Source organism: Accipiter gentilis, chromosome 18 (assembly GCF_929443795.1).
Source record: "Accipiter gentilis chromosome 18, bAccGen1.1, whole genome shotgun sequence".
NCBI lineage: Eukaryota > Metazoa > Chordata > Aves > Accipitriformes > Accipitridae > Astur > Astur gentilis.
Window position 1 is genome coordinate 5,700,207 of NC_064897.1, and position 26,552 is coordinate 5,726,758.

At 42.6% G+C, this 26,552-nt stretch overlaps 1 protein-coding gene across 5 annotated transcripts in view; it reads left to right on the top strand.

Annotated features, from left to right (window-relative positions):
- Positions 1 to 5,777: 5,777 nt before the first annotated feature.
- The window catches only part of FAR2 (fatty acyl-CoA reductase 2), a 148,806-nt gene continuing 128,031 nt past the window's right edge, over positions 5,778 to 26,552 (top strand). Inside the window, exon 1 of one of the 5 annotated variants that reach the window (XM_049821937.1) lies at positions 5,778 to 5,836. The gene's annotated coding sequence lies outside the window, so the exon portion shown is untranslated. Of the gene's footprint in view, positions 5,837 to 6,146; positions 6,291 to 6,682; positions 6,764 to 18,134; positions 18,222 to 26,552 lie in introns of those variants that run through there. The other 4 variants (XM_049821938.1, XM_049821934.1, XM_049821933.1 and 1 more) reach the window with 4 other exon arrangements.

Consider the following 26,552-nt stretch of genomic DNA (forward strand, 5'->3'; position numbering starts at 1 on the left):
ATTTATCAGAAAAAAAGTGAAACTGCAAAATGTGGATTCCTTGTATTAAGACAATAAAAGCAACATTACCTAAATTAATTAATTCCCTCCTCCTAAGGAATTAATAAAAAAAAAGCTAAATATATATCAGTAGCAAAATGATTTTTTAAAAACTTGTTTGTACGATGTGGCAATTAATCTTCTCTTTGGAGTTTGACTCATTTATTACTTTTCAAATGTCTGTTAATCCATTAATCAGAATTTTAGGTTTTGTTTAAAAGGTTATTCAAAACCTACATCTTCCATTACATTTCAATTTGCTTCACTCGGTGTCTATTATAGAATATACTTGCTAAGTCAGAAATATCAGAACTGTGTACTGGAAGCCACAGAGATAACAGGTGTTCATTTAACACTGGGTTGCTAAATAAGCATTATGTAAAAGAAATTTCAATCCAGTCCCTCAGATCAATGAAGCTGGGCAGCCATAAGTAGGAGTGAGTGGCTGGTTAAAATTATTTTTAATAAAGACATGATTTTCTGGCATCATTGCACAGGGCTTAGAATAAACAATAGTTATTGGATTTGATTTTTTGATTTTTTTTTTATTCCCATAGGCCTCCGCACACATTTAGGTTTTTCATGACAGCTAAACTATCTCTGTGCTGCTCTGCAGTCTGTTTTATACATGTGGTCTTGCAGCAGGTGATCCTGCTAGCTGTGGTTTGGGATCTTCATCTGAATAAGCAGTATATTATCAAAATGCAAGAGAAAGATAAGTGTGGAATTATATATTACCTAAAATCAGCTCCTCTCAGAAGTTCCTTTCCTGTAGTGCACTGGTAACAGGGCAACTTCAACCTCGGAGCAACATAAATATCATAGGTCAAGCTGCAACTTTTTAAAGCTGCAGGTAGAAATTTTGTGGGGAAAACCCAAGGTTAATTAATTTTGTATGCTTTCTTGTACATTTCTTTTCCCCTCTGGATGCTTAATGGAAAATGATTCCTTTGCTCAGAGTACCTCACAAAGATTGAATCGCTCTCATTGGCAAGAATACAGAGAGACACTGATGTCTGGGAAGGAGCCAAAGAAAGCTTATCTTTTAATAAAATGAAAACAAAACAACAAAAAAATTGATGCTCAAGAATGAGTTTTGAGAACGTGTAGCATGAGTTTCACAGTGTATCAAAGCACTTGCAGTCCTCTTCAGAGGAAACTGCAGATGGTTTGGCTCTGTGCTATTCTCATGCTGTTCATCCTTGTCCACCTTATCCTAGAAAAGTATGTAATGCTTGTTTTCTATGCACTCCCACAAGACTTCGGACAGATTATTATTGCTTCTCGAGCTGACCGGCATCTGGATAGTGCATGTGGAACAACCCTATCTGAGACCTTGACATACTCTCTTGGGGTTCTTCAGTCAGAAATACAACCTCAAAATAAGGCAGTGCTACTACAGATCCTGTAGTTTTCTAAGCAAGCAATAAACTTTGTGATTTATATCAATCATGACCAGAAAATGGAGTCTGAAATAAATATTTGAGGCATGGCCTTTTAAGCATTTAGTTAAAAAGATTCTCCGCAGCCAGCTGGGAAAGCTCAACTGTGAACCTAACGAGCCCACGCTGAACGGTGTGTAGATGAGGGACTGCACGCGCGCGTTGTGCTTGGCATCTCCTGGATGCTCCTGCAGGAGATGGTCTTGCTTCAGTAACTGTATGACTGTGACAGCAGCACCAGTCTCTGTAAATTGTTTTTTTATACTGCAAACATCTTGCCGGCTGCCTTTCTTCCTTTTTTTCTATATTATACCACTAAAAGGGAATCGGCAGAGCTGTTATCGATTAGCATCGGGTAAGGTTTTGGCCTAAAAAGGGAACGGACCCCCAGCTACACGTGGCTGGACCTGCCTCTACCTCCGAGTTATTCTCCACGTTCTATTTTACTCAAGAGACTTCGAAGAAATCTCATTTTGACGTGAGAGAGGAAGGTGGCACTAAAACTTACCTTGACGGAAGCACAAGGTAAAGACAGACCCAGAATTTTCATGAAAGGTGTTTTTGAAAGAGTACACATTGCTGAAGTTTGATACTGTTAAATGAGTCCTTTTAACTAAAAGGGAGGCCACAAAATTAAGCATCAAATGCCCTTAGGAAACTAATTTCTTAAAAATGCTATGAATCATGCCTTGTGAACGCCAACATATTCATTACTCTGATAAAGCTTACTCTCTCAAGCAAGTATAAAACCAGAAATGTTATCACAAAGTCTTTTTTTCCATTTGCTTGGAGAAAGAGCGAAGGGTGTTTCACACAGGCTGTGAAATTTGAGAGTTGTGCGGCCTCTTTCTTGCCCAGAGGGCTGTGCCATGAACATGGTGAGGAGCTAGAGCTGTATGAGCTGTGTGTATTTAATGAACGGAAGGAGTTTTGCAACATGGTCTAATCTTTGCCTACCTGAATTTTCTCACGTGTTTCTTGAGATGTTCTTTGACTAGATCTTGATCCTGATGAAGAAAGCCTTTGCTAACAGTGTGCCCCAGGAGAATGAAGAGATGTTTTATTTTGGGCTGCTGGATATGATGTGAACCCCAGATTTCCCTATCTACTAACTAGCAGGCAGTGAACCTCTCTATAAGATAGTTGCTAAACCTGCAAAGCATGCAACGTTTTAAGCTCTTTCCGGCCATGAGTAGTATATGCTTAGGTGGCAACAGGATCTAATGCAAAACAGCATCATTTTACCTGTAAGCGTAATCTCAAGTGGGGAAACTAGAACGTATCTTTGCCCAGGTAAAGCAAACCATTTTTTCTGTCTGTGTGTCAAAAGCCAAAGTGATTTTTCTCATGTCTGTGGTAAACCAGGGATGCTAGTCAGCACTGCAGCGGAAGCCAGGACTTGGAGAAGTCTTTGCCTGAACTGAGGACCTGCCTTCATACCCTCAGGTAGCTGAACTTGGGAAGAAGCAGTCTGCATTTCTCGCCTTGATGATGCTCGTGTTAAAGTTGAGGCCTCCTCTGGTCTCAGATAGGGGAAGCAGGACGAAGGCAGCTGTAACAAATAGGATCCACATAGATATTAATGAGTAGGAATGTAAATGTTAATACTTCCTCGCCTGGTGTAAAGGGAATCAGATCTTCCTGACAAACTAAAGATGAACTTCTGCTGGTTTTGAGGTCCATGTCCATAACACCTAATTCAATCTGTGAAGTACTCATATCTGAGAGTATACACACTTTCCAGAATAATCCAACTAGATTTCCTCAAGCTTTATATAAAATAAAAGTATTTTTCTCTTTTGAAATGAGGCATGAAAAAGGCAAGCTTAAAAGAAGTTGTTGAAGAAGGTTGAGTGCAACTAAAAAGCGGAGATAAAATAAATTTCAGCAGACAAATGTAGCCATTTCTATTAGAAGAATAAACTGTAATATTAAAATGGCTGCAAACCTTTACCCTTAGATTCCCTTAGATTTCTGATGTGTTGGTAGCCCTAAGGATCTGGGGTTTTTTTTTCCCCAGTTTATAGATCTTCCGGGCTCTTGTACTGTTTCTCCAGACTAAGCTGCTTTGCTCAGATGTAAAACAAACAAACAAACTGAAACAAACAAACAACCCCCCATATCTGTGCTTGTTATTTCCCTCAGTAACCCATGAGGCACAGAGTTAGGGCACGTTGCCAAAGGAAGGGAGGGAAGTGCTGTTCCGATTCTTCCAATACTAGCCTCATGGACCTGCACGAGGCAACTTCCCTTAGGCAGCCTTGCATCAAATCACTTAACAATAGTTTGATGTAAAATTTAACTTTCCTACTTTTACATCTTTCTTATGCTGCATTAGAAGTTCAGGTGTATGCAATCTCTAGCAAGGTCAGTTTGTTTCAAACGCACGCCTCATTCTTGTGACATGCACTGAAGTCCCAGGCTTGCAACAGCTCTTTGTCCAGCTCACTCGCTGCAATTAATGACAAAATTAAGAGGGTTACTCAAGAAAGAACAACGAAGGCTAATCTCTCTCCTTTTTCCCTGAGGGCAGAGTACCCTGGAGAGTTTACGTTTTTTACTCCTATTAAACATTTGTGGTGTACTACTTCAACTAGCTAAAAGGCATTTTTTTCAGCCAAGCCTCTAGATTTCCCCCAGCCCTTGACACATTTGAGAGCTGCATTACTCCCTCCAGTTCATCGGTTCAAAGGGTAGCCTTCTCAGGGTGGCACTGTTTTAATGATTCTTTCTTGTTTCTTCATCTCCTTAATCAAATTATCCCCTCAACTTTTTCCTAGAGATCTCTGGGAAGCTGTCACGAACTGCCTCTGACACGCTACCTGTTTAATGTCCTAACTGGCTCTTAGTTGGAAACTGTCCTTCAAGCCTGCCTGCTTTTTCGAAACTTCACAAAGGAACTTCTGTAGATTTGAATGTACTTTGTCTCCCATGCAATGTCTCTTGAAAGAGTTTATGCAAGAACTGATGCTTATCAAGCTCTCTATTCAATGTCATGAAAGATAATGCTAGCAATAGTTCTCCCTCATTCTGTGCTTCCCAGAAACTCTCCTCCTGGTTATTTTTCAGACTGCAAGATCGTGGTCTTTGAACAAAGCCACCCCTGACTGCCTATTCTATTCATTCACAGCTTTGTCTGCTTGTTCCCCATTTTGGTGCCAAGCAGTCGCTCACCTTCAGCTGGCAGTTCAGGTATGGCTTTTTCAGTTCAGATGCCTGGCCAGTCTGTCCAGACAGATGTTTATGTTAAAGAATATGCCTGAGATGAAGGCGACCAAAGGTCTGTTTACTCAGAATTACCCCAGCAACCATCAGTCACTCTCTGCAAATAGCTGGGACTTCCTTCGGTAAGAACCATTTCCTGTGGTTTCTTTCCTTGCAAGTTCCCTCCTGCTACAGTTCCAATTAATGAATTCAAAACCTCCTTTGCTGGAACCATAGAATCATTTAGGTTGGAAAAGACCCTTAAGATCATCGAGTCCAGCCATAAAGGAAGTCGTAAGCTGGTTTTCCTTGTAAAGGAAAAAATGAAATCGAAGCCAAGGCTTCTACTCTTCTGTCGAGCGCTCCAATCCATTGCGATGGCGACGTTAGCGATACGCGATATCCTCGTTATTTGTGAAGGCGGCAGCCTTTCTTCCATCTATACGAATGATGAAGTCAATGTACTCTACGTGCCACTCCTTTGTGTGGAATGAATTCCCTGAATGGCTCTATCTGACCCCACGCATATAAAACTCTCCTTTGAATCTGTAGGTGTAGTGTGGAGAGCAGGTGCCGTGGATCTTGTGTCCTGGGCAATTTGGACTTTTATGGTCCGCATTGGTCTTAGAGCCCTATGCCCCGGTGTGACGTTAATGTAGTGTGAGGACACTAGCCAGAATGAGGTGAAAATGTGAAGGCTTTGGGGACTCCACCTAGTCGCAGGCTTTAACTACTAGTGCCCAGGTGTGCAAACAGAGATGCCGAGGGAGCTCTCGTGTGGAAACGGCAGGCACCTGTAGCCTTTAAGCTTGTCAAGAAAGGAGCTAGAGGCTGGAGCACTGCAACTATGGGTGTAGTACTTAATGCCTTTGTGCGTGGAGTTCTGCTGACAGCTCTGATACCGAATCAATCATCAGTGGGCACCTTACCCAACCTCTCTGGGGCTGGCTTTTTTTCAGTACTAGTAAATTGAAGACGGTAATTAGATAAACACAACCTTGTAAAACTAATTAATGCTTGTACATACACTAAGTGTAATAAGAGGCTATAAAAGCACCACATCTTGCCGATCCTCATGTTGGGTTGAAAAGATCTTTCAAAGGGTGTAATCTTCCATAGCCGAAGCGAGAAAATTAGTATTGGTGGCAAAGGTAGGTATTCGTGGCTGAGCAGGTACGCGGCACGTCTCGGGTTTTTTTCCTTACTGCTTGTAAGACAAATCGCGTAATTAACTTAATATGCCCATTCTGTAACTCCGTTTCTGCGTTTAGAAACGCAGAGGTAAATTCTGCTTTTAAGCTGAAGGGAGAAGGAGGCGTAATAACCTTGGAGGACACCCGGGGGACCACTCGCCCTACCCCTTCGTCATGCATTTAGAAGGATTTCACCCCCCCCCCCCCCCCCTCCCCTCCTCCCCCGGCCGCCTCCTTCCCCCTCCCGGCCCTCCTTCCCTCAACCCCCGGCTGCCCGCTCCCGCCCAAGCGGGAGGACGGGGACGAGGACGGGGGCTCGGGGAGGAGCCGGACCCACCTCCCCGACCCCAGCCCCAGCCCCTCCCGGGGAACCCGGAGGCGGCAGCGCCGGCAGAGGAGCCCCGGCAGCCCGGTAAGGAGAGGAGCCCTGCGGCACGGCTAGCGTTGTTGGGGCGGGGGGGGGGGGACGGGGACGACGGCGGAGGCTGCGCAGGGAACCGGGGGCGGCGGGGGCAGAGAAAAAACGTGGTTTTGCCGCGATGCCGGCAGCGGGGAAGAAGGGGAGGCCTGAGGCGGGGGGCGGCCCTGAGCCGCTCCGCATCCCCCGGGCACGCCGGGTGTGAGAGGCGGCGGAGGGGAAAGGCAGAGCCGAGGCGCTGCTCCTCCCTCCTTCCCCCGGCCGGATATATAGTATCAGACCCAGAGGGGGGAGGAGAGGTTTGTAATTTTTTTTTAATTTTTTTTTTTTTTTCCTGGTGGTGTGGTTTGTTTTTTTTTTTTTTTTTTTTTTTTTTTTGCCGCCTCCTTTTCTTTGCCGGGAGTTGCTAGGGGAGGTAGGGGCAGCGGTCTGGTGACGGGAATTGGTCGGAAAAGCGGTAATTGAAGGTAACAAACCCGCTGGGGGACATTGAGGGGGAGCAGAAAGAAAAAAAAAAAAAAAAAAAGAAAGAAACACCAAAAAAATAAAACCGGGGGTGGGGGAGGCGGCGAGGCTGTGGAGGGATGATGCCCAGGAGGCTCAGAAGGGGGCCGGGCCGGCTGCAGGGAGGCTCGGCCGAGCCGGGTCGGATCGGATCGGTACCGCGGCCCGGGGGCAAGCTTCGGGCCGGGGCTGCGCCCCCCGGCTCTGGGCGGTGCCGGGAGGGGAGGGAAGGGGGGGGGGGGAGCGGCGGCCCCAGCCCTGCCGGCGCTGGGGCTTCTGCTTGGAGGAGAGAGTTGGATGCGGAGTGCAGCCCGGTGGGGGGGGGGGGGGGGCTTCTGCTCTGTTTCGCAGCAGGGTTTGAGCCGGGGAGGGGAAATCTTTACTGCGATGCTATTAAAAAAAAAATTTAAAAAGCCAACCCACACCCCAAACCGGGAGGATCTAATGTAATTTTAGGGAGGCTTGCGGTTTTGTTTTCCCTGCTGTTAGGCCCCTACGCTGTTGTTTGGATGGGTTTTTTAAAAAAAAAAAAAAAAGTGTAGTATTAAACAGCAATTGAGTCTTAATTGTATGAGAAGGGCTCCTTATTCTAAGCCTCGTTGCTGTTTTCTGTCTCTTGATTGGGAAATTACTGGATAACCCTGCTGCCCACCCACCCACATGGCACCACAAAGATACAGCACAAATTTGGTTACAGAATCCTGTGAGGATATCCTCAGTTTTCTAGAAACTAGAGACATGCGACCTTGTCTTACACGGTCCTTTACAGTAATGTTGTTACTCGGAACAATTCGCGTTTACGTGTTTGCCTCGGAGCCTTTTAAGGGCATAACTAGAGAGATGAATAACTAATGACAGACCGTTATCTTGCAGTGGGAAGCAGTAAAACTAAATGCGAGTTGCTTCACCCAGAAATGCTGCACTATAAAGTCAATCAAAAGCCTGGTTTTGCATCTTTGTTTAGACTGAGATTTTGCTGTCTGCGAAGGTCATGATTAGGCTAGAAAAATATACTCCAAAATCTGTATCTGCTCTAATCCAGATTCACTTGAATTTGTGTTAAAAGTACGGGTAAAACTCAACTATTAGGTGATCCCAAAGGTGTGTTTAAAAAAAAAAAAGAAAAAGGCATGGCCTTTCAGAAGCCTTCAATACCAAAGCTCACATTGCTGTGGCATGTTACTTTGGAGTGTAACTTTCTATGTGTGCTGGCGTGGTGGGAATCTTCATCTCCATTTCATAAGAAGCTGATGGCAGTCCGGAGATCTGCTGTTGGAGTTTGTTTTCATTTGCATCTACCGTATCAAAGGCATCATCGTTTTCTGCTTACCTGTAATGTTCTTGAATAGGAAAGTGCAAGTCCTGTTCATTACCGTATAATGTACTCATCTTTAAAGTGTTATAACAGAAGTGCTTTAATCTCCAGATCTATTGTGTTCTCGCCCTCTGATAAACTACAGTTTTGTAGAAACAAGTTTTAAAAACATTTCCTCTGTGGTTTGGGGTTTTTGTCTAAGTTAAAGTCACCGTCAACTTCAATACATAGGTGATGAGAATAGAAAATTTGGGGGTGTGGGGAGAGATGCACTTACTCAAAGGTATCTGAATTAAACATGAAGCAATAGCAGATTTAGGCCAGCCTTTTACTATATTTAGAGGGTGTTCGAGGATGCATCTGATACAGTAACAAAGCTGCAAATTCCTCAGTTCTGCCAATTTGGGTTTCAATTCTAATCCCTATTAAGGCTTTGTTAAATTAGTGGTGGGGAAATGTAGCTTTAAAACATCTTGAAGAACATGTCTGAAAAGCCTGAGTAAATAAAACCCGTAGCATGTCAGCTGGGCGAAAAAAGAAGAATCTAGAGAGAGAATGCTAGAAAAATAGTAGGGAATGGCCTGTTAACAGAGGCATACAATTTGCAGCTCTGTTATGGAGGCAGCTTTGACTGATAAAATTCTCGTGCTTTCCCCAAAGTCGGTTCAGATGTGACAGACCTGGATCTTGGGGAGTGGCGGTGGGTGGGTTGGTTGGGGAGGTGTGGGGGTGCTGGCAGGGAGAACGTGGGTAATGACAGGGCAGAAGGATTGTGGCAGAGAATGTGGGTAATACGACCAAAGGCACAGAGACTGCCATTTGGTCTGCGCGGTACGGTAGAGGAACGCAAACGAGTGGCCAGTGTCTTCAGAAATCTCTCAGGTACTGGTGATTTCAAATCCTGTGGCAAGTAGATCCTTGTCCAAGAGGGCCGTCTACAGCATTAGACTGTCATTGTAAAAAAACTTTTCAATATTTTTTCCTTACGTTCCACGTAGGAAGCTCCTAATTCTGATCAATTTGCCATTTTTTTTTCCCAATGGCAAGTAGTTTTGATCTATCTATACAAGGGATGGATCATGTAAATGAGGGCATAGGGAAAGAGAAGAAAAATACCTGTTTTGAAATGGGAAAAGGAGAAGGGACTTTTTTTTGTGTGTGTGTGTGTGATATCACAGATCTGAGTAGTTCATAGAAGCTGAAGGGCAATGGAGAGTAACTCAGTGGGGTTGGGGAAATTCTACTGATGAGTGCTCAACTCATCTGGGGACTATTGCTTATCTTACTATATTGTTTGGTTTTGCTGTGTTTGTAGGAAAGTGTTGGGGATGATTGCTGCAGGGCATAATGTTAGCATCGCTCTGTAGCTGCATTATTATCCCATTATTACTACTAAAAATTATAGCATTCTTATTCCCTAAGGGCCCTGGGTCTACAAAGGGTGCTTAAGAAATGGAAGTTTGAATATTGCAGTGCTGTCCAATGAGATTAACGTTATCAAAGTTATTAGCGGTATGTCGTGGAAAGAGTTTTGCATTTCCAGATGTATCTAGAAATAAGTATCATCTGAAGCGTGTTCACTTCCGTGGCTCAACAAGCTATTACACAAAGGCAGTCCTTTTCTGGGAGCTATTCACCTGTATTAATGTGAAGCTGTGCTGGAGCTAACCAAAATTTGCCTCTCTGCAAGGCAAAGGGTGCAGTTCAGCAGTCATTTCCATTTGCCATAAATGTGGGCTTCTGCCAAAGGGTCAGCCTGCCTGCCTCGCCTCTGGCGACGCGTTCCTCATCTCTCCCTTTGTACCGGTACTATCACTTGTGGCCAAATGCAAATCCACTCTTCTTGTTGCTCTTGGCCTGGCTTTTAGTTGGATGAGTTCCTGGGTCTGACTCAATGCATGACTAAAATGCACCAAGGAGTCAGCAGAGAGGTGCACTTGGGCGAAGAGCGGGCAATCCTCATCGTGCTTGTTAGGAGATCCATTTGGACCAGATTAAAATGATGCGGGACCTGCAGCCTAATGAGCTCGCTCAGTGCTCTGTTAACGCTTCTGCATGGCTTTCAGATTGGGTTTGGCTTGTGTCTGGCCAGTTTGGAGAGTGAGTAGAGGTACCTGTCTGTCTCCAGTCACCTGTGTAGACGTACTCTTCACGAGCCTGATGAACCGAGTGAAAGAGGAAACTTGAAGGACAAAGTTGTTTTAAACACCTGTATTCTTGAAGGAGGTGGAGCCTTACTCTGGCATCCTAAAAAATTACCTCCCTCTGCTCAGGATGTAGAGCTCTGAATTTAGGTTTGGGGTCAGTTCTGCCACTGACCTGATTTATGGCCTCACAACCACTCCTCTTGCTTCTGAGTCTGCCTGTCTTGTATTGAAATGGCAGACTACTTCAACTACAGTCTCTCTTTTTTGCTCTATGTTTGCACATGGCCTGTGCTGATAAAGCCCAGGTTTGCAGCATGACTTCTTTGTTGCTATGATGATATCGACAATGATGATTTCTCAGCCCGGGATGGTCAGAGCCATAGGGACCAGTCATGGGGGAGCATTTGCTCTCTTGTGCGGTCTCCTGGCCTCCTGCAAAAAACATTCCCTGTGGACTGCTGGGGTCACCATGCACTTGTAGCATCTCAGCCCTTTTTATATGCTGCCATGCCTGGCAAAAGTTCATTTTCGTTTATTGTCACACCAAAGAGTATACTACAGTGAATGCTTTGTCTTTTATTATATTTTTTCCATTCAATTTTTGAACGGTAAGCCTATAACTCATGGGTTTTTTTAACACCATTTGAGTTAGATGTTTTGTCTGGTGTGGGTTCTTTTTGTTTTCTTTTTTTCTAATTTTCATCTAAATAGTGCTTTCAGGCTTCCTTTAGAAAATGTAGTTGTCTGGGTGATATACAGTGTTAAAATTACAGCTGATTAGTTCTTTACACAGTGAAATAGTCAATAGTAGGATCTTGTGTGTAGGCATATAATGAATGTTCTATTGGAAACTGAAAATCTCCTCTCCCTCAAAGCCCTGGCCCATTTGTTTTTGTTAAAGCATGAGGCATACTGAAGGTCTTGCAAAAATACCTGTAATTCAACTATAAATGTGTTCAGTTCTAAGCTTATACTAGCTATCTTTTGCAGGAGTTGCTTGCACGTGTGTTTCTCTTTGTGTGCACCTATGCTTAGGCAGTTTCAAGTGACTGGAAATTGCATACGGCTCTGTTCTTTCACCCACATTCAGAGAAAAAGATACCTCGTGCCACAAAAATATAATATTATGTTTAATTCCAATGTTTTCTCCTTCCTGAAAGTAATTGTGGAGCAGCTGTGCCCATAAGAGATGCATATTATAGGTTTTTCTCATACTTTGTTTCATTTTTAACCCATTATGCCAGTATCCATCACCTATATCTTATTTAAGAAGCAGTAAATTGTCCTGTGGTTTTAACAGAACAAATTCAAAACTTAATGACTGGTTAACGCACACAGAAATGGCAGGACTGGTCACAAACCTGGATGCTTACAATTTAATTTCTAAAGCTGTCTTTCAGCCTTGCCTTATCCAAGCCCAGATCCACTTTTTATTGTGCTCAAAGGTGAGAGACAATTTTACCGTGGGGTGTTCTCTGGAAACAAATTTAAGTTTTTTATTCCAAGCTTGAATGGCTTGCGTCCACCTTTACAGCAAACTCGGTTTTCACTACTGTTTCGGCAATGCTGTATAAAATTGGGGCCAGCTGGATTGACAATGCCTTTTTTGTTTGTTTGTTTGACCTTCCTGAAAGCAACCACAAACCCCATTGATTGAAGGAAAGAAAGGTTCCCTGATTTCATGTAAAGAATGTGGATTTATTTTGCCATGGAAGGTTCAGGAAGGCCTTTCCTTATTCAGGGGATGCTGAATATAAATACACTGTAGTGTCACAACCCTCCCTAGAATATTCCTTCAGCAACTACCTTGATACTGTGAGTGAAATTATGAAAATGTAAATGGATTGCAATTTTGTAAACAATGCTATAGATGAACAATAAGGAAAAGATTCTTACAAAGCTTACACTTATACTGTTTAAAGAAAAGGAAAACAAGAATAAGTGTTATGTTGACATTGGCTTAATCAGGCCTATTTCTGAGGAGCATCTGAAAAGCAGAGATGCTATTGTAGAAAAGGTACCGGCCCTTTTCAAAGCGTAATTCCTACAATACACCTTAGTAAATCCTGAGAGATTCTTAATTTATTCAAGAAATGCGCGAGCATAGCAGTCTTCTAAAAGGTTCTTTGAGATGGGTGTACCGTGGAGTTAACAATGGGCTATACAGATGGGTTTGATAGTAGCCAGAGGTGGTACCATTTAATGATTCATTGGTGGTATATGAAATTGCCTGAGTCATCTTCCTAGGTGTACTGTGATGTCTCAAAAGAGAGTTACAACTGACTTTAACTAGTGGTGTGCTACAGCTGATGCAGCGTGCAGAAAACCACAGCCTGAAGCTGGCACTGTTTTCTCATTAGTAGTGGGTGTTTGCTCCCTTAGCACAATCAACGATAACTTGGAGAAGGTTGTAGCTGCAGCAGTCAGCACAGTTTTGGCCAAACACACAACACTCATTTGGAAATATACTTTTCTGTTACTGCTCTCGTTGATATATGAAATTTTTTTTTTTTGCCCGCTCTCTCTTGTTTTGAGACATAATGTGAATAATTGTGCTTCTCTGTGCTTTGGTCTCCATTGCAGTATCACTCTATGACTAGTAACACAAGGTTATTCATCATTTGTGAAAGTTTGTTTGGTTACGCAGGGTTGAAGCATCCGGAATGCCTCCTTCATCACCAAGGCCTTCGGAAACAAGAGGTGGTGCTTTCAGCAGAGGTCTGTACTGGAAGGCAGGTGGTTTTGCCTCAGTCCAGCACTGGAGCGTTCAGTGATGCTCCCTCTTAGATACTTTGGACTACACCAGAGGAGGGTGATGCATTCAGAAGCAAAGTGGTCATGATCCGTGGGGAACAAACACAGTGCTAGACTGCCGAAACCAGGAGCTCTGCCCGCTCTGTTCCCGGTCAGGACCAGCTAACACAGAGGTGATCTTGTGGCTCCTGGCGGATGACCACCTGTCTGGTTAGCCAGTATCAATGGCTTGCTATGGGCTGAGCTTCTGCAGCGAGGCAGAAGCAGTTTGGAGCGGGGATGAAGAATGTGGGTGAGTGTGCTTTGCCGGTCCTATCCAGGCTTTGTGGCAGCCAGCGAGGTCGGCTGCTGCTGGCTTTCTCAAGTGAGGTGAGGAAAGAAGAGGAGGGGAATCGCTTTCTCTGCCAGTATCCTGCGGAGCTGCTAGGACAGCGGAGCCAGGGACTGCCGCAGATCTTTTCAAAACCATCTGCTTTTACCACCTGTCATTGCTTATTCACGAGCACATAGTCTTATTGGGCATGGGTATTAAATCTTTCCTTTAAGTATAAAAATAAGTACGTTTCTTCAGAAATTCCCCCACTGTGTGCCCATAGCCCAAGTAGGGGACTTGGAGAAGTGCTCTGTTGTGAGGGAGCGGGGAGGAGGGAGAGAAAGAAAAGGACTTGCCTGCCCAACATAAAACACTTTGTGATGTACGCGCTCACAGTGCTGTCAACGGGACTTATTTTTGTCATCGGCTGGTCTGTAATGGATGGCGTGATTCTGCTTAAACCTAATTTTAAGGACAATTTTGAGGGTGAAATTTTCTTACAGAAGGAGCCCTTAGCAAAACTTCCATTGCATGCACTGACATCAGCTTATTCATTGCTTCTAGCTTTAAGTGAAGGGGAACGTCACAGTCAGGACTGCTGCTAGATTTCCTTTGGCTATTGAACTGAATGTCATTGTTGTAAAGCACCCAACTCCTTTGTTGGACGAAAAATTTATGAAGAGCCTGAGACTGTTGGTCCCCAGGCCATTAATAAGACACCCGAACTCTCATGTATTCACATTTCTAAATTGAATGTGACAGACAGAATTATACCCTTAGTTAACCCTTGCTTCATATAACTGCAGCCTCACTGCTTTACCTCTTTCTGATCCTGCAGACTGCAAGGAAACAATTTGCTTGCTTTTCTGAAAAAAGATCTGTTTATGCAAACCTGGAGCTCTTATAGCCATGTACTCCAACGTTGTGTGCAGTAAATTCCACTTTATTCCTGTGACTGCAGCTGGTACTTCTCAGCCCAGCTCTCTACGTGCCCTATGATCTTTTCCGTAGTAACGTACATTATTGCTTTTGATGAGGTTCTGTAGTACTTCCCTATGGAACCCTTCAGTCTGCCATCTGCGGGTAGAGATGAAATCCCAGATCAAGACATTACAGACATTGAATGACACCGTCTTCTACCGGTGACCTCCTTCAAGCTCCGATTGCTGCTATCTTTATTAGATACTCCAGAGCAAAGTGACTAAGCTAATACACTCCAAGTATGGAACAAAATGTCAGTGATCCCCTCCGCACTTTTTTTTGTGCCTTCATTTGCATCTGAAATGAACCTGACACTGTTGCGGAGGGAAGAGGGCAAGGAGCCCAGAGGTACCAGGGTCTTTATGCCGTGCTCTGGTGTATGAATCAAAACAACCATCATATCTTGCACCTAGATGCAGTGGTCAAACCCGTCAGCTCAGTGGAAAACCTTCAGGGTTCTGCAAGTGATCAGTAACTTTTGCCATAATGCTGTCTAGCTGTAGTCTTAATTTTTCTTCATTCTTAGGTTTATGTTCAGTGCTTGCTGCCTTGCCCCATGTATCCTCAAAGCAGACTGTGGGTTTCTACTATATACTAGAATTCAAGGTTTCAAGGCATCCTAAACAATATATCCATTTGATGGGGAATGTTAGATCTCGATGCATTTTTCAGTTAATATTTTTTTCGTTTCCCTTATTTCCTAATCACTGTGTTCTCTCCCAGGCATTTTGTTTTGTTCCTTTGCCTAAATCTGGCATCACTAAGCTGACAGAGGAGATGAGGAGTCTAACTGTGTCCTTAAAGACTGATTTTCATGCCTGAGATGTATCACTTCACCTTCATTTTGGCTTATCACTGACCCTTCATTGCTGTGTGGCGTCAGGCAAACTGCTAGCTATGTATTAATTCCTGTGGCTCAGAAAAGAATTTAACCCATCTCCACCATGTTCTGAAGCTGTCTTTTTTTTTTTTTAATGTTAAAATGAGTGCTTTACAGGCACCTTGCTCGAATCCTGCACGCTGCTGTTTGCTACAGGGTAGTCAATCAATACGTGGAGAAGAGATGTTCAGTTCCTGGTACTGGAACGCTCCATGCATGGGGCTCAAGTGTTTTGGTCGAGTGTTTGTTTTTTTTTTTTCTGCTGAATATTTGTGTTGGACCATATACAACTGAGATGCAGGCAGTTGTTTATCTGCAGAGGTTAACACTGAATTCCCTACCAATGGAAAGCCTATTGCTTTGGCTAGCTCAAGGTTTTTCGAGAACTAATTAGGCATTGCTTACTGCTGATGAACTCACCCACAAAGAAATTCTAGCAAGAAAGTCAGGGATGGAATGAAACTGTATGCTTCCAAGATGAAGTGATAACATCGCATGTTTGAAGATGAGGTTTCTGGACTCTACCAACAGAGTAATACTGTTGAACCAACCACATATGCAAAAGTAAACTCTGATCTGACAGCAAGTCAATCACAGCATATAGATGCATTAGCTGCTCATACTACACCACTTGGGAGCGGGGAGGGTCTTACTTCTCAGGTTCCTCTTGGAAACCTTTTGCCTGTTAAAGTTACATTTACTGTGGCTTTGGTTTTCAAGTAATAGAAGGTTGTATTTCTACAGCCATCTTTCTGCTGGTGAATCATAAAGAGGCTGAAGTTGCATTAATACTGAACACATTTCTGTCGTCTTTTCTGAAAGGCTAGATGTCCCCCAGACCAGGGTGGTGACGTACGTAGGAGGACAGGCTGCGTTGTGGCTGTCTCTGCTTTGCTTTTGAAGTTCAATATGATTTTAAACTTCCAGTATTAAAGGTTATAGGCTGGCACATCTAACAACCAGTATTTCACCTGGAAATTGGATAGTTGTGTTGAAAAATGAAAAAATAATATGCAATGCCAGAGTTCCCCTCGCTGACCATAGATTGCATCCTTGAAGATGGCAAAGTTCCTGTCTTCTGAAGCAACATAATCTGCATTTATCAAAACCCAAGTACTCTACTTATCACTAACATTTAATTTCCATGGCAACCTACGTAACTCTTGTTCTGGGAGATGAAGTAAGGCGATCTGGAGCCCTTCATAGGAACTCGCCTTTGATCTAAGGTTCATGTGTTCAAAATGTTAAAACAGTCACAATACTGTAAAAGTAAATCTATCTTTCATTAAATGGCAGGGTGCCTTCAAAGAGAGTAGTTGTCTTGTATTCCACATACGCCTACACCTAGTGTGACTAATGTTACTGTGAGCCCTTAAAGTGCTATACAAATAAAAGTGGAATTATAGAAGTAGGTCTCTCAGCATTCCTAGGTATACAGCAGGAAATTTGTGTCTTGTTTGGTGGGTAACAGGAGTAAACTAAATTTATTATGTCTGATAGTTGGAAGTAATCAAGACAATAGGATTTTTTTTTCATGTGATGTATGCAAGTCCTTATATGTATTTTTACTCTAAACATTTTTTTTCATTGTGTTGTCTATATTTTCACTCTAGAGTAGCTTTGGCAGCATTTGGTGCTTTGTTCCATGTAGCGGTGTATAAATATCACCCTGTACTGCTGACTCATTTATAAAATAAAATGGGCACCTCATTGCACTCCTTTTTTTCTTCTTTTGTCTTTGAAATTCTTATCTGCTATATGCAACTTTGAGTCCTGTCCACGCAAAATATAGCGCCCAAAATATCCTGTCTGGGATGCTTTTAATCTAAAGTGCTCATAATTTCCAGCAGCAGCTTCCTTTAAATCAATTACAGAATTTTCACTAGGGTGTCCCATAGTAGTTAGTTGGCTTTTTATTCTGTACAGTGTTGTGCAAAAATCTTACCAAACCAGAACTAACTTTCCACTTGCAGCAATACAAGTATTGCAATTATTTGACACTTGTTTTGAAAATTCAAGAAGATTAAGGCCAGAAAAAATACATTAAGGATAACTGTGATTCTGTGACGAAAAGGTCATACTTCATTGCCTTATCTTTTTAAAATGTCGTGTTTTCCATATTTTATGGAAATCTACCTTCTTTTCTTTAAAAAGCAAATTCTGAATTAATCTGACTGAAAAATTAAGATAAAATATATCAGTTTTCTATTTTTTTGTTGTTGTCCTATTTGTAAGTTATAAACCTACAACTGCAGAAGCCACTCTTTTGTGTTGAGCATTTCTTCATCGATTAAATCATCTCTTTGATATATTGCAAATAAATATCTGGTGTAGTGCTAGCAAGGGAACATATGTTCTGATGTCTTAGGGTAAACATAAAAATTGTCCTAATATATCTCCACCAGAAATGCCTGATAGGAGAACAAAATATGCTGGGCCACAGGTGAAGTGGTCGCTATGATCTTGAGAACGTTTTCTGTCAGAACATGTTGATTTTATTGGTATAGTAAGTGTCTTGCATCTGCACTTTGTGTGTATTCATATGCTTGTTGGAGATGAGTATTTTCCTTGTAGCAGTGTGGCATTACTACTTGAAAGCAAAGGGAGCATAGCAAAGGACACAAGTGATAATCCATGGTACAAGGTATGTGGAAATTAGGTAAATGTGGTAGATTTCAAATCGGATACGGAGATGCCAGTGCACCATATGCTGAATGAAGAGGAGCAAGATAGCGCTTGGCACTTGTGTTTCCTGCTTCACTGTTAACGATGAAAATGAGATTAACACAGGACCAATGCATTGTATTAATGCATACGGTAGGGAGTAGCGATTAAAAACCATGTATGGTGGAAATGGCTTGCTTTCTTTTGTTCCAGCTTAGCCCTGAGAGTTGGCAACAGCACAGTGGGGTTTGTCTGAAGACCCCTGGGAGCATAAGAGAATATTTGGGTCCTCTTCTTTCTCAACTCGGAAGCACGTAGTGACAAGTCTGCAGCAGATCGTGGGTCCCTGGTACATTCAGAGGAAAGGGTACGTAGCAGTTGTGCTCTGAGCATTCAGGAAGGTAACCTGGAAAGTTTGTCAAGACAGCAGTGAGATGGATCTCTAATGTCAGGGAAGGGGGAAACTTTCTGGGTCTTACTGGGTCTCCTTCCCCCGAAGGAACCATATCCTGGCAGAATCCAAATGGAACCCAGTAATTTTAGTCCTGTTAAGTGAGTATAAGGGCATGTGCCAGAAAGGCAAGTTACTCTTTCTTCATTCCTTCAGTTATTTTGGAGCTACCGTTAAGGGTAGGGTCAAAAGTTTTCTCTTTGCGCTGTGGGTATTTTTTGTCTTTCTGTCCTTCCCCCTGAATCAGTATTTAGAGGCTTAGCGCTCTGAAGATTTGGGTTCTCTTCTTTCCAATATCACTTGCTATTTGTCAGGAGTGCTTTTTGCTAGATGGCTGCTCATTAGGGTCAGGGGGTAGAGCACTTTCCTATTTTATAAGGGTGTGGTGAGGATAAATACTGTGTTCTCAGAGCCCAAGCAGTGTGGAATTGAGTGTGTGGGCAAGAGATGACCTGTCTTGCTGTGTGGCCCACTGAGCAAGAGGCATGATCAATTCCTATTCCACATATGATTCTGTACAAAAGCAAAGATTGCCAAGGAGAACATAATTAAGCAGTGCTGCACAGCAAACAAAGCATACTTTACTGTTAAGAACTACTTAGAAAAGCTGGTTATACTCAGATCCATCGGCCTGGGTGGGATTTATGCTAGGGTACTGACAGACATGGGCGACGCAATTGCAATTCTGTTATCTATGAAAAAAGATGGCAAAGAGGTCCCTGAAGACTAGGAAAAGTCTATCATTACACCCATCTTTAAGAAGAGTAAGGAAAGTCCAGGGAACTATAGGCCAGTCAGCCTTACCACAGTCTGTGGAAATATTATGAATCGTGTCCTCAGGGAATTCGTTTCCAAATATGAGAAGGTAATCAAGAACAGTTGACCCAGAGGTACCAAGGGCAAGTCATACTTGACCAACCTGAGTGCCTTTTGCAATTAAATTACTAACAATGTAGACGTGGGGACATCAGTGGATATAGCATTTCCTGACTTTGACTTCAGTGAGGTTTTTGTTATCATCTCTCACTGACGAAGCTGTGTAAGTATGGGCTGGAGATACGGATTGTTAGATTGACTGAAAATTGCGTGGCTCTCCAGGTTCAAAGGGTAGTAGTCTTCAACAGCTCAGAGTCTCATTAGAGACAAATAACAAGTGGCCTGTGAGAGACTGGGCCAGTAGTGTTACATCTCTGTTAATTACCTAGATGGTGAGACAGAACGCACCCTGAAAAAAGTCATAGAACATGTTAAAATGGCAGGAGAGAGAGTTTTGTACACCAAATGGTAGAAATTAAATTCAGCTGGACCTCGAGAGACCCGAGCTTTGGGTCAACAGGAACCTCATGAAGTTCAGTGAGAATAATCGTGAAGTTCTCTGCCTGTGCAGATTAACTCTGTGCAACAGTACAGGCTGGGAAACAACTGGCTGAACAGAACATCTGTGGGAAAGCAATGGATATTATGGTTGCTGCCAAGTTGAAAATGAGCCAGTGGTACGTTTTCATTGCAAATAAGTCAAGCGGCATAGTGGTCTACATTAAAAGTATGACCAGCAGATCAGGGGAAGTCGTTATCCTCCTCAGCACTGTTAAGTACTGTGCTTCTCCAGTCAGTTTTGAGGTTCCTCAAATGAAAAGGACAGTGTTTAAAAACAGAGAGAGGATGCAACAGAGGACTATTCAGGTGATTTGAGCCATGGGACCCCATAAGCTATGAGGAGAGGTTGAGAGAGTTGGGCTGGTTTAGTCTGGCCAGAAAAAGAGGCTAAGGGGCAATCTCACAGAAGCCTGTAACTGCTTGAAGAGGAGTTACAATGACGATGGAGCTGAACTCTTATTAGGGGCAGATTGTAAAAACAAGGGGCAACTGTCACAAGTTGCAGCTTGAGAAGTTCAGACTGGCCATCAGGAAAAGTTTTTTTATCCACGAGGGAGTAGCACAGGACTTTTAACATGTCACCCAAAGAGGTGGTGGAATCTTTCCTTGGAGGTTTTCAAGACAGCTGGACCAAGCTGTGGATGACCTGATCTGGCATTGGTGACAGCCCCTCTTCAGGCAGAGAGTTGAACTGGTGATCTGCAGAGGTCCCTTCCAACTAGCTTTTCTGTGATTCTGACTTCAAAGAAGTTAGAATCTGCATAGGACAGCAGGGCTGTGCCATGTGGAGGAAGAATTTTGTAAGGTTGTGATGTTTGTATGTCCACGATGGTGGATCTGGAATGGTGGACAATAGAAGCCCCTCTTCTACAAAGACTTCCTCCCTACCATCAGCTTCAGTTGTATCCATGTTCAAGGCATCCTTAACTCTATATGATATTATGTAGGTTTATCTTGCTTAGCCATTTTCAAATTTTCTGTTCTTTTGACATGCCTTTGGGAAAGCCACAATGTTCACGTGACCATAGGAATCCAAGTAATTTGTATTTCGCTTGAATTAAGATTATTTATTAAGAATTATATCTATTTTGCCATCCCTTCTCTCTTCCTAGGTGTGCTAGGAGCTGTAGAAATGCATAGAAAACTGTTGTTCAAGTTAATTTTTCAAAAATAAGAGAGAGAGATATGAGAAAATCAGCTGTTGGGATTACATTAGATCTGTTTTCACAGATCGGTGTTGATGATTGTTTGTTTTCAATGGAGTTGATTCCTTCTTTTAAATCTGACTGTGATTGTGAGCGCTGCAAGATTTAATTGAGGGAGCCAACTCATGGAAAGGGGGAAAAAAATAGTCAACTAAAAGCCAGGATAATTGGGAGTATGATTTTATCAGTAATCCAAGGTAGGAGTGGAGACAGACAGAATGGGGTCAACCTTTGCACAAGAAAGAAAGAAACACCCAAAGTCCCAGTTCCCCAAACTCACAGCCAAAGTGCCATTGCTGGAAGCCTGTGGGTGGGAATGTCCCGGAACATGCCCTGGGCACCAGACCTGCCTTGGGGCTGGCCAGGAAAAGGTATTGCGGTCATATGTTGGTCATCCTTTGTGGTTTGTCTGACTCCCAGTTTAACACCATTGCCAGCTGCGTTGGGGGTAGGGCCATGCAAATGTGGCTGTATCACTTCAGGGCTGATCCCAGTCCCAAACCAGTTTTATTTCTTTCACTTGATGCCTGAGCCAAGAAACCCTGCAGACCTGAGATGGCTGGGAATCAAACCAGTTTAAGGGGTATCAGATCTCATTTAGGTTGCTCGTGATTACGCAGAGAACAGGGGAAAAAAATGAACCAAAACGTCTTATATTCTAAATCCAGGAGGAGTTGGTTTGGGAAAGCCTGGATTTAAACTCTTGACTTTAGCTGATGTAAGCTGATTAAAGAAAGGGCACTCAAGTAACTAAAACACACACAATGTTACTTAACGTGTAGTCGTGCTCTTTCGTTTCCCTGTTCAATGTGTTTCTGTGAAACACTTTTCCAAACTATGCCTGTGTGATTAAAATAGGCATTGCTATTGATTTACTGCACCCTTTCCTGTTAGAGTGCTATGCCATAAAAAATAATGATATGTAGAAATAATGCTCTGACTAGATGTGGATTTCCTTCCTATGGTTGGTATTGCTATAGCAACACTTCCCCCCAAACAATGACTGTAATTACAAAAGTTGCCATTGATCTTCTGTGTAGTAAATTATATCTGTATTTAGCAATGAACTCGCTAATGTCAAATGAAGTAAATACTTGCTTTTCCTATTTGTCCCTCACCAGACCTTGATTTTCATTTCAAAAAAAAAATTTTATTTTTATGAAATTTCCTTTACCAGTTTTTCAGGAAGTTGTTGCTGGATGTGAACACGGTTTTTCACTCTCAGGATTTAATATATTTGTTGCAGCTTAGTTTAAGCATCAGCATTTGCTGTGGCAGTTTTACTGGAAAGATTCTTGGTAGGAGTGTCTCTGCCTCTGCCGGATAAATTTTCACAAGAGGATAATTAGGACCTAGTCTAGATCTCTGAGGAGACAAATACAAAAAAAAAAAAAAAAAAGGAAATGATTTACATATGGAATATCTGGAAAATATATTTCAAAGGGAATACATTCCTGACAAACATTCTTGTGTAAACTTAAATCTCGTTATTCATGTAATAGGAGGATGTCTATGTTCATATTTGTTTTCAATCCAGAAGTAGAAGCAGCAACCAGGGACTAAGTGTATGCACAAGAGCTGTTAAATACAGGGTGGGAAGCAAATCAGCACCAAGAGATTAGATTTGTTCTGGTGATCTTCACCGGGACTTCCAGATGTTCTTATTTAGGCCTGGGCAGCGATAACTTTGCTGAGAAATGTCTGTTTTCCTGTGGGCTTCAGTCTTGCGGTGGCAATACAAATAGCGCAATGAAACAACCCTCTCTGAAGACCGCATTACTCGGCGTGCCGTTTCAGACAAACCGTGCCACAGAGCCGTGCTGGCCGCCGTGCTCTCTAACTCATCGCAGGGCCATGCCGAAGCAGCTCCTTAACGCCCAGGGCCAGTGCTAGCCCAAAAGCAGCTTCGCGGCTCTCGCCTGCGGTCTGAGCCAAGAGCTTTCTGCCAGCTGGGGAGTTTCCGTGCTGTGAGGCATGAGGATAGAGGGGATAAGGGGCAAAATGCAGATCTCCACTTGTTTTGTATGGACCCGCGTGTCGTCAGCCATTAGTGGGGATTAGTAAATTCAACTAGCAAAATTCAGGCTCTTCTGCAGTGTGCTCCGGGTCCTGGGGGCTGTAGTAACTTAGGGCTATAGCTGGTCTGGCACAACATCCAGGCAAGCGTCTTTCAGTAAGTCAGAGCTGGGAGCAGCTCCATCACTTCAGCAGGCACCAGCTTGTGTTTGGCTGGGTTTGCTGGTTCAGCAGTGCTGCCTCTCCTGCTGTTTGGGTGACTCTGCACTGTTCTCCCTAAAATACCTTTTACCTGTCATCTCAGATATGTTGCCTGAAAGTGAACTATATTTGACTGGCGGCCAGCGAATCCGAATTTCATTGTTAGGCTATGTGTATAAACCCCCAAGCCCCTAGAACTTAGAACGTATAAACCTAATTTTGATTAAACCCCGTACATTATGCAAGAGCATTTATGAAATGAAATTAAAAAATACAGTGTGACAGCAGGTAAGGTAAGAGTGCAATAGCATGTAATCACAATCTGACCTAGAAGCTGAGGAGTCATTGTTATGAAAACAAAAGCATAAACCTGTTTGAACTCCTTGATACGATCTGCTGTTTCTTCAACCTCTGAGCAGCCCAGATGGTAAATCCCAGCTAGGTTTGCAGTCGTGAGTGATAGGCACGTAGCTTTGAAATAAATTGTAACTTTACTTTCATTTCTTGCTCCTCTTTATTATCTTGTAATATGTAGCTTGTTGGTTTGGGCCGTTTTAAATTCCACTTTGTGCTTAGACTTTGGACTGGGTTTTATTTGAAAGAGTCGAGGCTCTTAAGCTGGGACGTGGATACAGTTGACTGAAGGACCTTTGTCTACACAGTTATAGGTAAGAAGTGTTCCTGGGGCCCTTGCACCAAAGTGACACTGTTAATATGATCCCACCCCTTCTTTCTTTTCAACGAGTTACTGAGAACAAACTTATCTACACCTCAGGCTGTAACTTAGTTGCTCATCTCCTGAAATTGCCCCTGCAGAAAAGCCCCAGTAATACCTCCGTCTCTCGATGTGCTTGGTATCCTAGACCATAAGGAAAAAAGAGTCTGTTGTGATGCCATAAAAAGAGGTAGAGTAGAAGTAAAATCACTTGCATCTCTGGAGAGAAGGAGAGGGAGTGCAGCCTATGGCTAATGCTTTGTCATCAGGGAGCATCACATTGCACAGATGCTTTTTGGAACCTGAAAATGTTTAAAACAAAGCTGGTTGCAGTGTGGACATCTGAGAGTCATCAACAAACACACCAATTCTCTAAATCTTGTAGGTAAGCTGGTTACAAGCTAGTTATCACAGGAGTCAGCATGGACTTTATAATAAGCGTACAGTCTGCTCCATATTTGGAACACTGTTCACAATGGAAATTTTATGTATATGCCAGCATGGGATTACAAAGTATAACGTGGTGTTTGTAGGCAAAACTTTTTATGTGCAAAAACATACCTAAAAGTGGGTCCCAGGCAGTGAGCCACCTATCACACAGGTCTGTCAGGTCTCACGCTTTATGCGTAAGGCTCTGTCCGTTGGTCTGCCTTCCTTAAAATTCTGTATTCATGGATGGCTTCTCTTAGGCTCCAGGCTACACCTGATGGAGAGTTGGTAGAGTTGGAAGGGCATCATTACATGGGACTGTGCTGCAAGCCAGGTTTTGCCTCCCAGCAAAGCCAACCTGTGTGATGTTGGGCCTTGAATGCTCAGATTTCTTGATGATCTGAAAACTTAATGCATGCATCACAGGACCCTGATGTGTTGCATCTTTTCTCCATGCTAGTGCAGAGTCTATCTTTCGCATTGGTGTTGGAATCACCTGGATGGTGTCATGTAATATTTTGTTGTTATTTTTAGGAGTAGTAGATTAGATCTGCAGTGGAAGTTGAGCAGAATGAATGGTCTGCATTGGTTTATGGTAACTGAAGATTGTTGGTTTACTTTTTTCATGTGGTTAATAATGGTGTTTAAGAAGACTACAGTTGCAGAGAACTTGATAACCAGGCTACAGATGTATTTTCTGTGCAACAGTGCAGGATGATTTAGGGAAGCAAAGAAGTGTCAATGTTTGTTCTGATTTCCTGCTAGAGAATACGATATTCCAAACTTTAATGTCATGACTATAGCAATGTACTTTCTAAACCCTTAGCTCATGCTTCAAAAGATAGGGCTGTATATGTGACTTATTGCTCTGCTTGCCACATCTCTTGGTCATGAATTCTGACCTTGTCAAGTGGATTGTTTTCATAACTGCTAAGCAACGGTAAAAACCCAAACCATCAGAGCATTATTAGACCAGCAATCTGCATTTCTGTGGTGTCCTACGATGAAATGGAGTCAGTCTGCACTCTGCAAGTGCAACAAACTGCAGAAACAAAATTTGGCAAAGTTTGAAGGCAAAACTTTCTTTGATATCCTTTGTTATACTGTCTTATTAAGTCTCCTTATTGTGACGGCAGTCAGCGTGTTTTTATGTGCCAGAATAATTCAGAAGCTCAATAAAGGGAGTCTACTGTCCTACCTGGTAGTTAAATGGATAGATTCAATGCCTTAAAACCACGTTGCATTTCCTCCAAATGCCACTAGGTAATAGATCCTGTATGCTGCAAACTGGAAGGGAGATGCATTACAACGCTGGATGCGGTTTTAAGTGACTCAAGTAAATGATTTTCACTCGGGTATTAAACTTGTCAACTGAGGTAGTTTAGGGGTTTTTAAAGTTGTTGCAAATGCTTCATTTTCTAGCTTAAAGAAGTGTATCAAATGCTGTCACTTTTCTTTTTAAATTTGTCCACTGTAAGTTTTGGGTTGTTTAATGCAGCCTATAAACCAAGCAGATGAGTTTGGAGCACATAACCTTGGAACCTTTTCTCTGTGCCTGACTCATAGACATGTTGATTCAGCTTCAGGGCTGATTCTCCTTGGATTCTGTTATCCTCAAGCAGCACTAGTTTTGCCAGGCTCGGCTATTCAGGAAACATAAATCATGTCCTCAAAAACCATGAGAAAGTACTGAATAAGAAAACAATAGGACAAATCAGCAAATCTGTTTGAATTCTTGATCTTTAGGCTTCTCACTGCAGTAATTGAGGTTATAAAAGCAGAATTCCCATGTAATCAGGAAGTCCAGGAACTGGCTATTAATAAAAACTACTGCAAGGATTGTTCTGGTGTGCTAAGGACAGGAATACTATACTATGGGCATAGTCTGTAACAGATACTTAGCTATAGCTAAAAACAATATACATTGTGTTGAATGATGTCTACTGGTTCTTAAATTGTGCAACTTTCTCCATGCATAAGCTGTCTATTCATTTTGCTTATAAGCAAGGCAAAGTTTGGGTTGTTTTTTGTTTTTTGTTTTTTTTTTTTTTTTTTATTTAGTTGATGTGAGAACCCACTGAAATCACCTAACAATTCATTTATTGCGAAAATGGTTATGCTACGGGTACAAAGCTTGCCAGAAAATGTAGCTTATTTTATCTTCTGGGTTATTCTTGGTGCAAAATACAGGCACAGCTGACCCAAAAAGATCATGACAAGGGACAGCTGAACTCTGTATAGTTGTCATTTTGATCTTTATGTTTTGTTTGGTTTAGGGAAACTTAAGCACCTTTCTTCCTTTAA